At 45.9% G+C, this 12,697-nt stretch overlaps 1 protein-coding gene across 1 annotated transcript in view; it reads right to left on the reverse strand.

Moving 5' to 3' along the window:
* The window catches only part of FRMD4A (FERM domain containing 4A), a 370,337-nt gene that overhangs the window by 39,701 nt on the left and 317,939 nt on the right, over positions 1-12,697 (reverse strand). The gene's annotated exons all lie outside the window — the stretch shown is intronic.

Consider the following 12,697-nt stretch of genomic DNA (forward strand, 5'->3'; position numbering starts at 1 on the left):
GAGCCAGGATGGGGGGGGGGGGGTTTGCATCTGAATGCACATCCCACAGAAACTGGACACACACTGGGAACAGAAGGAAGGCACCACTGGTTCCTGATCCAGCACATTACAAGCACACTGCAGCTTACTGATGCCCCAGAGCTCCTTGGCTGGATTCAGGCCTGTCAGAGAGCAAGGAAAAGGGTTCTTTCCCCAGCAGGTCTTAGTGCTGCCCATTAACAACCACCACCAAAACAGTTTTATATACCACTTTTCAACACAAACATTCACAAAGTGGTTTACAGAGACAATCAACTCATTACAGTCAATGGCTCCCTGCCCCAAATGGGCTTACCATCTAAAAGGATGCAGGAGAAACACTAGCAAACAGCCACCAGAATAGACCCTGTGCTGAGGTGAAAGGGGCAGTTCCTCTCCCCCTGCTAAATATAAGAGGAGCACCACCTGAAAAAAAAGCCTCATGTGTAGCTAGTAGGGATAGAGCGATTCTCTCTCCTTGCAACAAGACATGCATGTTAAAAGAGGTGAATATGTGTCAAAGCTTGTTTCTGAGCGTTGACTCACCTTGCTGGATTGTGGCTATTGCCCAACAGCCCAACCCTATGCATGTCTACTCAGAAGTAAATCCCATTGAGTTCAATGGAACTTCCTCCCATGAAAATGTGCATAGGATTGCAGCCTAAATCTACATACGTACATCATTTATTTATAGCAGTGCTATGCCTAATAGTGACCATCCTGTCCAGTAGAGAACTCCAGTTATAATTTAAATCTGTATTTCAAAAGCAACTAATTAATATACTGTATAGTTTTAGCCCTAGTGCTTATGACTTTAACCAAATCATCCTAAGAATATATATAGAACAACTCAGTTCTTTCACAAATCATAAGGGGCTTTTACAAAGGGGCACCTTACTAGGAAAGGCTATGGCGTTTGGGCCTCTTCAGCCTAGAAAAGAGACGCCTGAGGGGGGACATGATTGAGACATACAAAATTATGCAGGGGATGGACAGAGTGGATAGGGAGATGCTCTTTACACTCTCACATAACACCAGAACCAGGGGACATCCACTAAAATTGAGTGTTGGGAGAGTTAGAACAGACAGGAGAAAATATTTCTTTACTCAGCGTGTGGTTGGTCTGTGGAACTCCTTGCCAAAGGATGTGGTGATGGCGTCTGGCCTGGACGCCTTTAAAAGGGGATTGGACAAGTTTCTGGAGGAAAAATCCATTACGGGGTACAAGCCACGATGTGTATGTGCAACCTCCTGATTTTTGAAATCGGTTATGTCAGATGCAAGGGAGGGCACCAGGATGAGGTCTCTTGTTATCTGGTGTGCCCCCTGGGGCATTTGGTGGCTGCTGTGAGATACAGGAAGCTGGACTAGATGGGCCTATGGCCTGATCCAGTGGGGCTGTTCTTATGTTCTTATAAGAAATACTTCTTGATCTCAAAATTGCTGATTTGTATACAGAGATTTAGAAAAGTGACCAAAACAATTGTTTCTGCCATTATTAAAGAGAAAAAAAACTGAGCAAATAGTACAAATCCTACTCTCGGTTACAAAAGATAATTACACATATATCTCTCAAAAACAACTTTGTTTTTCCAGAGAAGAAACTCAGACAAAACTTTGGAATGCAGATTCTGCAGTGGGTTAAGCCCCAATCACTTGCAAAAAGACAAAAGACCAAGACTGAGAATCTGGCTCTGATCTAGTGGCTCTGATTTACAAGTGTTTATTCTGCTCTGGGTTGTTTAACCCTTTGATAAGGGCAAAGGGACCAATCTGCTTGACCAAATAAAAAACCCGGAGTCAGTGAAAAGCAAGAATGCAACTAAAATACCCTGTTTTGCTTGTCACAGATTCAGCTAGTGCCAAAACGTCGTCAATTCTTGGGGAAAAGATGTACATTCTTGCCCTTCATGGCTGACACATCCATCAATTTTTGTTAGCTAAGATACTAAATGAAAGCTCCTTAAGTAAATATAGTATCATATACACAGTGGACATCCACAGAGGTATCCACAGAGGATCCACCCCCCCCCCGATATAGAAATTCTACAAAAAATGAAATGGGGGGGGGATGGTACCACAATTACTTACCTGACGGCTGTGCCTGGCCATTCAGAGGTTGCGCATGGCCTCCCTGCACCTCAAAACACTTCCAGACATGAGTGGAAGGCACTTCCAGTTCATGCTGGCAAACCAGAAGTGTCTTCCAGTCACATCCAGGAGGACCTCTGGGGCTCTCCAGCCATGGGCTTGACATCCATGGATATTCAAATCCACAGACACCAATGCTGAGAAGGACGACCCACGGTACTAAATGGTGAACTCAGGTGGTTGAGAGCCGGCTGGAAACAGAACGCTGGGCTAACAGCACATTCCCATACATGCCTATGCAGAGGTAAGCCCCACTGAGTTGAATGAGATCTATTCCCAGTTAAGTGTGTATAGGGTGCTGTGTGGATGTACTTTGGCCTCATTCAGGAATGAAATTCTTACACGCACTATGTGTGAGATCAGCCCCAGGCCCACAGCTCCAAGTGTAGGAAATATGCATCCTGAGCTTCTCGGGAACAGTGATGTTTCCCACACTACCAGAAGGTTGCCAGAGCACTGAACTGAAACCATGGAAATCAGCCATGCAGACTTCTCCTTAAGATTCCTTTATCTCTTTCCACTGCTTCATCCCTGACTCCTGAGTAAACACTCAGACTGTTACATCCCTCTCTGTGATGCAACCTTTCCTATGTTTGGGAAGGGGGTTGCTGTTTACTTTAATTGCAGGGAAATGCCCGCCTTCCACCACGCTGGGTCTGGTTCTGTCTCCTTCTTTGGTGGAGCATTGGATTTTTCCAAAGACAGCAAGCAGGGGAGGAGAGAGCCTGTTAATGATAGCCTAGCACAACAGAGGTTTTTGTTTCCCGCCAGCTTCAGTTGAACCACGTGGGTGACTGCAGAACTCAGGGGTAGCCAAGCAGCTTTTGTTGTTCTGAAATTGAGACGCTCCTTAGCAGCTATTCCAAGCATTCTGGAGTTTTTTATCTGGTGGGAGGGAGTTTGTATGCCAAAAGGGTCACAAGGTACTCTACTTGTCACCCTCTGTTCCCCTCCTCCAAGCCCCTCTTTTGCAGGAAGGAATTGGAAGCTTTCACAATGCAAACATCTGGTATGTTTGGAATTCCAGTGTCCCAGAGAGAGAGGGGGGACGGGACAGTTTTTTTTAAAAGATCTCTCCTTTTTCCATTGCAGGGTGCAAAACCAAAGTAACTTGAAAGTAACGTGGCTTAACTTTGTGACTTGAAGTCATACAAGGGGTTTAATCTCTTAAACAATACATTCCAGCATGGCTTCATTAACGTAGGCTGCAATCTAAATGTATTGCTGTCTTTAGATTTTCTCTAAAGGGACTGCTTCTGTTATAGATTTTTGTAGCACAGAAGGCTTATTTTTTAGTTAAAGAAGTGGTTATCAAAGTGTTTTCTGAGGAACCTCGAGTTCCTGCACAACTTTATAAAGAGTTCCTCTTTCAGAAGACAAATAATGGTGGTTAACCACTGCTGATCTTCCAAAGTGCAAAGCCAAAGGGGAGCGTGGGATCCATTCTAGATCTGTCTGGACTCCTTGTGGACTGAGACTGCACCCTAGAATTCTGCACAATGCACAAGGATTCCTGAGCAGATAAATCAGTGTGGAAAGTGGCACTGCACTGCTGCCGAACCTGCCCCAGACCCAATTTGCCCTTTTCCCCACCCCTGTTGCTGCCCCATTGACACATATCCCGCTGATGCAAAGGAATATGTGTGATTGTAACAGCTGCCACCATGCACCATTGCCACAATTGTGGTCGTGAGACTGGAGGCACTGATCCAAGATACAGGACCAGGGGGCAGTGACCCTGATTCCCTGTATCCTAGGGATGGTTCTGGCTCCAGAAGGAATCTTCCGAACTGCTGCTTAGTTGTCACCTGCCTCTTAAAGCAGGGAATACCTTTCCATCCTGAGTAGGAGTGTGGGCAAGCATCAGTTACCTGATGAAAAATCTAGAAGTTGGCTGTGAACAGGTGCAGAATCATGCGTGTGAGTTCAGAAAGGCCACAAGAGGTTGACTGAGCCTCTAATGATCTGACACTCATGTGATGGTGGTTGTAGGTTGTGCAGGCCTGGACAGGTCTTTTGAAATCAAGGCAAAGGCTCAATAGGCCTGTATTGAGATCACCACAGTACTTGTGAAATCACAGCCTGTGAGGCTGAGATCCAATTTCTGCTTGTAAAATTAGGTATAGTGTGGCTTGGAACAAGCAAGCATCTCAGGAAGTGGTCAATCATGACTAAGAGCAGCAGGGCTCTGTAATCAAGAGTTCCTTTCCTGAGAGAAGCCATCTGGGAGGGTCACTGCTGGTGATTTGACAGTGGTTTCTCTGAAGTGGCTACCTGTCTGCAAAGTACTCAGAATGAGGCCACTGTTCTTACAAATCATTAAAAGATACCTTAGTTGGAACATCCATGATTGGATCTTTTCTGTCTCTCCCTTACTGAGATGCTCCCATTTTTACTTAATGGTGGGAAAAGGAGTTAACTCTTTTCTCTCGCATGGCTTTTCTGTTCAAAATCTCTCCCAACTCCCAGCTGCTATTTGCCCCAACTCAGATCATAAGAACATAAGAACAGCCCCACTGGATCAGGCCATAGGCCCATCTAGTCCAGCTTCCTGTATCTCACAGCGGCCCACCAAATGCCCCAGGGAGCACACCAGATAACAAGAGACCTGCAAGGCTTCCTGGGAATTGTAGTTACATAAGAACATAAGAACATAAGAACAGCCCCACTGGATCAGGCCACAGGCCCATCTAGTCCAGCTTCCTGTATCTCACAGCGGCCCACCAAATGCCCCAGGGAGCACACCAGATAACAAGAGACCTGCAAGGCTTCCTGGGAATTGTAGTTAAGAACATAAGAACAGCCCCACTGGATCAGGCCACAGGCCCATCTAGTCCAGCTTCCTGTATCTCACAGCGGCCCACCAAATGCCCCAGGGAGCACACCAGACAACAAGAGACCTGCAAGGCTTCCTGGGAATTGTAGTTAAGAACATAAGAACAGCCCCACTGGATCAGGCCATAGGCCCATCTAGTCCAGCTTCCTGTATCTCACAGCGGCCCACCAAATGCCCCAGGGAGCACACCACATAACAAGAGACCTGCATCCTGGTGCCCTCCCTTGCATCTGGCATAGCCCATTTCTAAAATCAGGAGGTTGCGCATACACATCATGGCTTGTACCCCGTAATGGATTTTTCCTCCAGAAACTTGTCCAATCCCCTTTTAAAGGCGTCCAGGCCAGTCGCCATCACCACATCCTGTGGCAAAGAGTTCCACAGACCAACCACATGCTGAGTAAAGAAAGAAAGGAAGAAAGGAAGAAAGATCAAACCATCACCTGTTAAAAAGGAACCTTTTTTGACCTTTTTTGACCCTTAGAATGTAGTCTTTTTTTTTTACCATGTAAATTTAAAAGTGAAACCAAAAGTTTTTTTTTTTTTAAAGTTGACATGCAGGTCTAGTACTTATGCTGGCAATCTTCCTCTCCAAAACCCTGTGAACTCAGCCTCACCTTCTCCAAGAAACATCAGTCTTGTAGTAGCAGTAAAGTTAATGTTAAACGTACTCTACTTTTAAAAAAGAAATATCTCCTTGGGAATGGCAATTTAACACTGGAGAGTGTGCACAGTTTGAAACTTGGTGAGTGTTTGAGGTGGTGGTCAGGGTTGCAGCCAAAACCCTCTGCTGCTTTTTTCTAGAAAACTGGCCAAATAAAAGGGGTGGGGGGAGAGAAAGAATGGTGGCAGGATTTCTGTGATGCAGAGAATTTTGTAGGGAATCCAGGTGCAAGTTTGGAAAAATGTCCTCAGCAAAAACCATTCCCCGGGAACAGTATTGCTGGCACATGACCAAGTCCTTGTGGCTAGTTAAATTCAAGCTATAATCAGAGGCTTTAAAATTCCACTGTTTTTTCCCTTTCATTTGGGTGTGTGTGTGTGTGTGTGTGTGTGTGTATGTGTGACAGAGAGAGAGGGGACATTTGTGGTTTGCTGGCTGCTCCGCAATTAAGCTGAGGCTGGTGGAGCCCAGGCCCAGAGCGCTGCATCCATTTCAGCAGTCTGAGAAAAGTTCTAAGGAAGTACTGAGCTGACTTGGGGAAATCCACCCAGTGGTCTGCTTCTGTTAAAAAAAAAAGGAGCCCAAAACCATCCTGACAGCTTCAGGAGAATACTGCAAGTTAACAGATGGGAGGGGTGACTTTGCGGAAAAGTCTGGAAGAAAAGATGATACCCAGAAGGACTGGACTGTCACTGGCAAAAGCTTAAGACCAGTCTTCTCTGTGATACAATGCACACCTTGCAGCATCACAACTCACTGTGACATTGATGAGGAAGTGTTTGATGAAATGGTTCACCACAGATTTCGATATGGTTCAACGTGAGTTGAGCAAGGAAGGTACTTGAGGCTTAAGCAACTGGGCTGACGCAAAAAATCCCATGAGCAGAACCCAGAGGTGACTCAAGACCTCCTGGTGCCCAAGATGGCATGACAAATGCTGCTTCTCTTCCTGACGTGCCAACCTCTGCTCCTCTCACTCCGAAACACTCCAGCCTAGTGGTTTCCAAACTGCGAGCTGTGGCTCTCTGGGGAGCTGCGGAAATCAGCCAGGGGAGCTGCGGAATCCTCATGAAAAGTCTGCCGCCCTGTATAGGGTATAGGACTGCAGCCCTTATGAGGAGCCACGGCCAATGGCTCAGTAGGTCAAGGGAGCCGCCAGTTGAAAAAGTTTGAGAACCACTGCTCTAGCCCATCACTCTGCTCTCCTCCTCTCCACATTCTCTTCTGCTCTGTCCTCCTCTTCTTTTGCCATTTGGGAAGACACAGGAGGAGATGCAGTAGAAGTGAGTAGGTGACCAGGCCCAGTCAATTTGCTACCTGAGGCCGCCACTTCAGTTGGCTTCATGAACGGGCCACTCCTAGCACAACCTGTGCTGTGGATTATTAACAGTGACAGGACCATTGAGACAACTGTTTCCTGGTCCCATGCGTTCTGGCACTGAACACCTGCATCCTTTCTTTTTCCACCCCTGACATTAAAATCCCGATAAATGTATACTTATATTAGATGTACTTCTTATTTTTAAAATAAGGTTCCTGCTGGGATAAGAGGCTTAGAATATATAACATGGGGTTTGCTGCCCAGTTAATAATGGGATGCAAATGACTGGAATGGAAAGAAAGAAAGAAAGAAAGAAAGAAAGAAAGAAAGAAAGAAAGAAAGAAAGAAAGAAAGAAAGAAAGAAAGAAAGAAAGAAAGAAAGAAAGAAAGACCAGGCATGAATGTCAGGGGTGCCACTGATTGGGACACATTTGACCAAGGTACAATTGTGTTCAGGGCGCAAATACCCTAGTACTGACACGGACACCTTGCTGCCATGCTGAGAAAAGATGAGCTCACAAAACAAAAACAAAACTGGTATCTGGATTGTGAGTCTTCAATGTGTAATTAGTCTGTGGAACTCCTTGCCACAGGATATGGTGATGGCATCAGACTTAAACACCTTTACAAGGGAACTGGACAGATTTCTGGAGGAAAAGTCCATCACAGGTTACAAGCCATGACAGGTACATGCAACCTCCTGGTTTTAGAAGTAGGCTGCCTCAGAATGCCAGGTGCAAGGGAGAGGAAACAGAATGCAGGTATCTTGTTGTCTCTTGAGTGCTCCCTGAGGCATCTGGTGGCCCCCTGTGAGATACAGGAAGCTGGACTAGATGGGTCTTTGGCCTGATCCAGCGGGGCTGTTCTTATGTTCTTAAAAGACTTTAGCTATCTCCCCTCTATTTTTCTGGGGTGGTTTACTCCTAATGCCTAGAGCTTGTGTTTTGCCTAAGCTCTGGGCATGGAGGAATGTCAGTATGACCCGCTGACTGTGTTTCTGTCACCCTTTTCTTCAGCCCTGGTAGCTGCAAAGTATAACCTCAGCTTCCGTTCCCATCAGTTCCCTCCCAAAGTTCTCATGAGGGATGACTTTGATGATGGGTTGAAATGGTCCATTGTTCAATGAGGGTGAGAGAACTGTAACCTTTCTATACAGTGGTGCAGTAGACCCAGAGAGAATCAGGTCAGCTTCTGATGCCATATAATATTCTCTCTTTGTCTGTAGGCTTCAGGGATGGGATATTCACTCAGGCTCCCAGGTCCTGTACTCGGTCAACACTCAACAGAGACAGAGAGGCTTGTAAACAACTTCTGAGTATGAGAACAGTTAACGGGAACACAACCAAACGTCTGACTTCTTAATGTGTCTTCATGTCCACGACAAGAGTTGTACCAAGTAGGAGTGAACTACACTAGACTAATATCAGAGGGAAGCTGGATTGTTCCATTAGAGATCACCGAATTGTCCAAACCTATCCCCCAATAACGACAGCAGAATGCCGTGTGCTGTCGCAAAAGCACCACAAAGTGCTTTACAACAATGTTAGGTCCCGGTGCACTGGTGGGAAGGCCGGAACCCTCCCACTGACACCCCAGGGAAGCCCACCGAACCAGGTAAGCCCAGCACAGGGGGAGGGCAGAGTGGGGGTGGCAGGCAACAGGGGGAGGGCAGCAACATTTAGTTGAAGAGCGGTATATAAATACTGTTAATAATAATAATAATAATAATAATAATAATAATAATAATAATAATAATAATAATAGGGCAGGGGTTGGGTGGGTTCAGTGGGGGGCAGGATCAGAGGTGCCAGCCCGTGCTGTATCCTATCCCCCTTCCCAAGCTTGATCTGCTGATATGCAGATCTCGAACTTGCTCCAGCAACATGCATTAACTCGAACTTGCTCCAGTGATATCACTGGCACTGGTCCGAGGTGACCCACTGTGGTTGCTGGGGCTGATCTTGGGACAAGGGGACAAATGTCCCTTTACCCCAAGGAGACTTCCAGCAGTTGAAATTCCCTCGTGAGATTCCGCATAGGCTGTGCTGGAGCCACTGTATAGCCACGCAGGAATTTAATTAGGATTGGACTGTAAGTCTCACAATTAAATGTATCACAGATAGAAACTGGAGCCTCAGTGTTCCAGGGTGGATCAGACCCAAAACACAGAATGCAGACCAGAACTTTTGAGGCAGGACAAGAGTGAGCTCAGAGGCAGAGCTCAGAGGATACTGAGCATATTTAGCTCTAATACTGACCTAGGGAGGTTAGTAATTTTGACCTAGGGAGGTACGTGGGGCTTCGGCAAGAAACAGGGCCTTCTCAGTAGTGGCACCAACGCTATGGAACTCCCTTCCCCTTGACTTAAGAATGGCTCCCTCTCTTGAGACTTTTCGGCGAGGCCTGAAGACCCTTCTGTTTAAACAAGCCTTCTGAGTTCTCGGCCTTTTTAACATCTTTTTAACATCTTTTAATATTTTTTACAGGCCTGATTCTTTTATGATTTGCTGCTGCTCTATGCTCTTTTTACCGGACTATTTTTTATCTGACTGCTGTTTTTATGATATGTGTTAATATGTTTTTATTTGTTTTAAATTATGTTTTTAATCTGTTTTAACCTGTTGTAAGCCGTCTTGAGTCCCTTCAGGGAGAAAGGCGGGATAAAAATAAAGTTGTTATTTATTATTATTATTATTATTATTATTATTATTAATACTGAAACCATTTGTCTAGCTAGGTCAATATAACCTACACTGACTCTTGAACAACTAGAGTGAACGTTCACTTTATCCACAGAATACTATAAATATCCACATCACAACAACCTGTCTGTCATGACAAGCAATCCTTTTGCAGGAGAACAGGCTATACATGTGTGTGCCACTTAACAACCTTATGCTTAATGATGGACTGCATATATGACAGTGTCCAAGGCATAATTAAGAGGCTCTTAATGAGGCATTAAGGACTCTCACAGCCTGCAGCAGGGTGTCAGTTTACACAACAAAGACGCTCCTAATGCAAAGAACTGGCAATCTATCTCCAGTAGCCTGTGCAGCCAGCTAGTTTCTGGCAGGGAGTATCTGTCTACACAACAAAGGCACTAGATTGGGCTGAATGTTTGCCTAACTACCTAATTGCACAACTACAAGGATCTGAGAATATTAAGTGGTGCACACCTATAATTTTTTTAAACACCAGCAGTCAACAATTTGTTCCTCTTTTCTAGAGCTTTTCTTCTGATTTCATAGCTTCTTGAAAAAGTCTGGAAACCAAGGTGGACATCAATTATATCTCCCCCCCCCCCCAAAAAAAAAAAAAACTTCAACCATTCTTGTCTGCCCCCTAAGTTTTTTTTTTCTTTCCAAGTGGAAATTAAAGGTACCAAGCAACTGTTTATGGGGTAAAATCAGCAGGATTTGTCAATTATTTGCTCTCCTGCTTTCTTAGAGTTAATTGTTTGCTAAAGCTATTAGAATGTGTGCACTGGAGGATAAGATTTGGGCTCTTAAAACCGTGGGATTCTCTCAGCCTGGCAACACGGCATGCAAGGACACAGCATTTCAGGATGGCCAAACTGCAGCTCATAAGCCAACATTGCTCTTCGACATATAAGGTGTAGCTTGTGGAAATACATTGACTGAGCTCCTTTCTGCAACACAATTAACATACAAGGTAAATAAAAATTTTCAAGCTTTGTAATTATTTACCAGGTATTGTATTGGCAACCTTCAGTCTCGAAAGACTACGGTATCGCGCTCTGAAAGGTGGTTCTGGCACAGCGTCTAGTGTGGCTGAAAAGGCCAATCCGGGAGTGACAATCCCTTCCACACCGGGAGCAAGTGCAGTCTGTCCCTGGTCTGTCTCCCTGGCTGTGGGCCTTCCTTCTTTGCTCTTTGCCTCAGACTGTTGGCCAAGTGTCTCTTCAAACTGGGAAAGGCCATGCTGCACAGCCTGCCTCCAAGCGGACTGCTCAGAGGCCAGGGTTTCCCACTTGTTGAGGTCCACTCCTAAGGCCTTCAGATCCCTCTTGCAGATGTCCTTGTATCGCAGCTGTGGTCTACCTGTAGGGCGCTTTCCTTGCATGAGTTCTCCATAGAAGAGATCCTTTGGGATCCGGCCATCATCCATTCTCACGACATGACCGAGCCAACGCAGGCGTCTCTGTTTCAGCAGTGCATACATGCTAGGGATTCCAGCTTGTTCCAGGACTGTGTTGTTTGGAACTTTGTCCCGCCAGGTGATGCCGAGAATGCGTCGGAGGCATTTACCAGGTATAAAGCAAGAGTCCACTGGATTAATATGAAAGTTTACTGTTCATGGTTAGTAAATATATTTAAGAATTCAATATTGCTTCTTCAGTATTGTGGCCCTCAGACACCTCTCTTGTGGTTCTCAAACATATGAAGTTTATCATACACGTCTTTTAATGTTCGGTAAGTTTGGCCACCCCTGCAATAGTCACGTAGGCCTGGGCAATGCCAGTTCTGCTTCTGGCAGCCCTGTGACTCTAGTCAGTTCTACAAGCCTAATGCAAAAGGAGCAAGGAGACTCTCGAAGACAAGACACATTCTTTCCGTGCCACTTAATGACATTCTGGCTACTGTCCTTCTCACAGCACAAGTGATGAGTCACTGAAAAAAGCATGTACACAAAGCTCAACACCCATGTTATAAATGCTCTTCAAAATGCTCTGATGAAAAATACCTACATCCAGTACTACAATAGGGGTGCCGGAGCATTCAGCTGCTCACTCTGAAAGGCTGCATGTTATATAGTGTAATGGGGGATAGGACTGGGCTGTAAGAGTAGAAACCTAGCACACCGAGGGCCCACTGCTATCCAACTTTTCAGCACTGATACAGTAGCAATGCAGCCCCACGGTAAAGGGGAAAAAAAACCATTCCTTTCCCTTCAGGAGGTCTTCATGACTGCCCCTCCATTGCAGAATACAGCATGAGCCGCATTGGCATGGCTGCGTCAGCACTGGAACAATGGATAGGACTAAGACCTAAAACTCTGCTGGCTTGTCTTCCTTATCTATGTTTTGCAATCAGTCCCTCATCTCATATACAAGCTTCGGGGCAGGAGCATGTCTGCTGTGTATTTTGTATTTTCTCACCATTTACTATTTAAGCAGGCACCACTGTATTTGACTAGCAGTCTACAGAGCTTGTGTCCTGAGTACACTTCTGTACTGCAGCGAGTCATGGACTCTTCGCTCACAACAGGAGAGGAAACTGAACGCTTTCCACATGTGCTGCCTCCGATGCATTCTCGGCATCACCTGGCAGGACAAAGTTCCAAACAACACAGTCCTGGAACGTGCTGGAATCCCTAGCATGTATGCACTGCTGAAACAGAGACACCTGCGTTGGCTCGGTCATGTTGTGAGAATGGATGATGGCCGGATCCCAAAGGATCTCCTCTATGGAGAACTTGTGCAAGGAAAGCGCCCTACAGGTAGACCACAGCTGCGATACAAGGACATCTGCAAGAGGGATCTGAAGGCCTTAGGAGTGGACCTCAACAGGTGGGAAACCCTGGCCTCTGAGCGGCCCGCTTGGAGGCAGGCTGTGCAGCATGGCCTTTCCCAGTTTGAAGAGACACTTGGCTAACAGACTGAGGCAAAGAGGCAAAGAAGGAAGGCCCATAGCCAGGGAGACAGACCAGGGACAGACTGCACTTGCTCCTGGTGTGGAAGGGA

The sequence above is a fragment of the Tiliqua scincoides genome, chromosome 7 (genome assembly GCF_035046505.1).
Source record: "Tiliqua scincoides isolate rTilSci1 chromosome 7, rTilSci1.hap2, whole genome shotgun sequence".
Lineage (NCBI taxonomy): Eukaryota > Metazoa > Chordata > Lepidosauria > Squamata > Scincidae > Tiliqua > Tiliqua scincoides.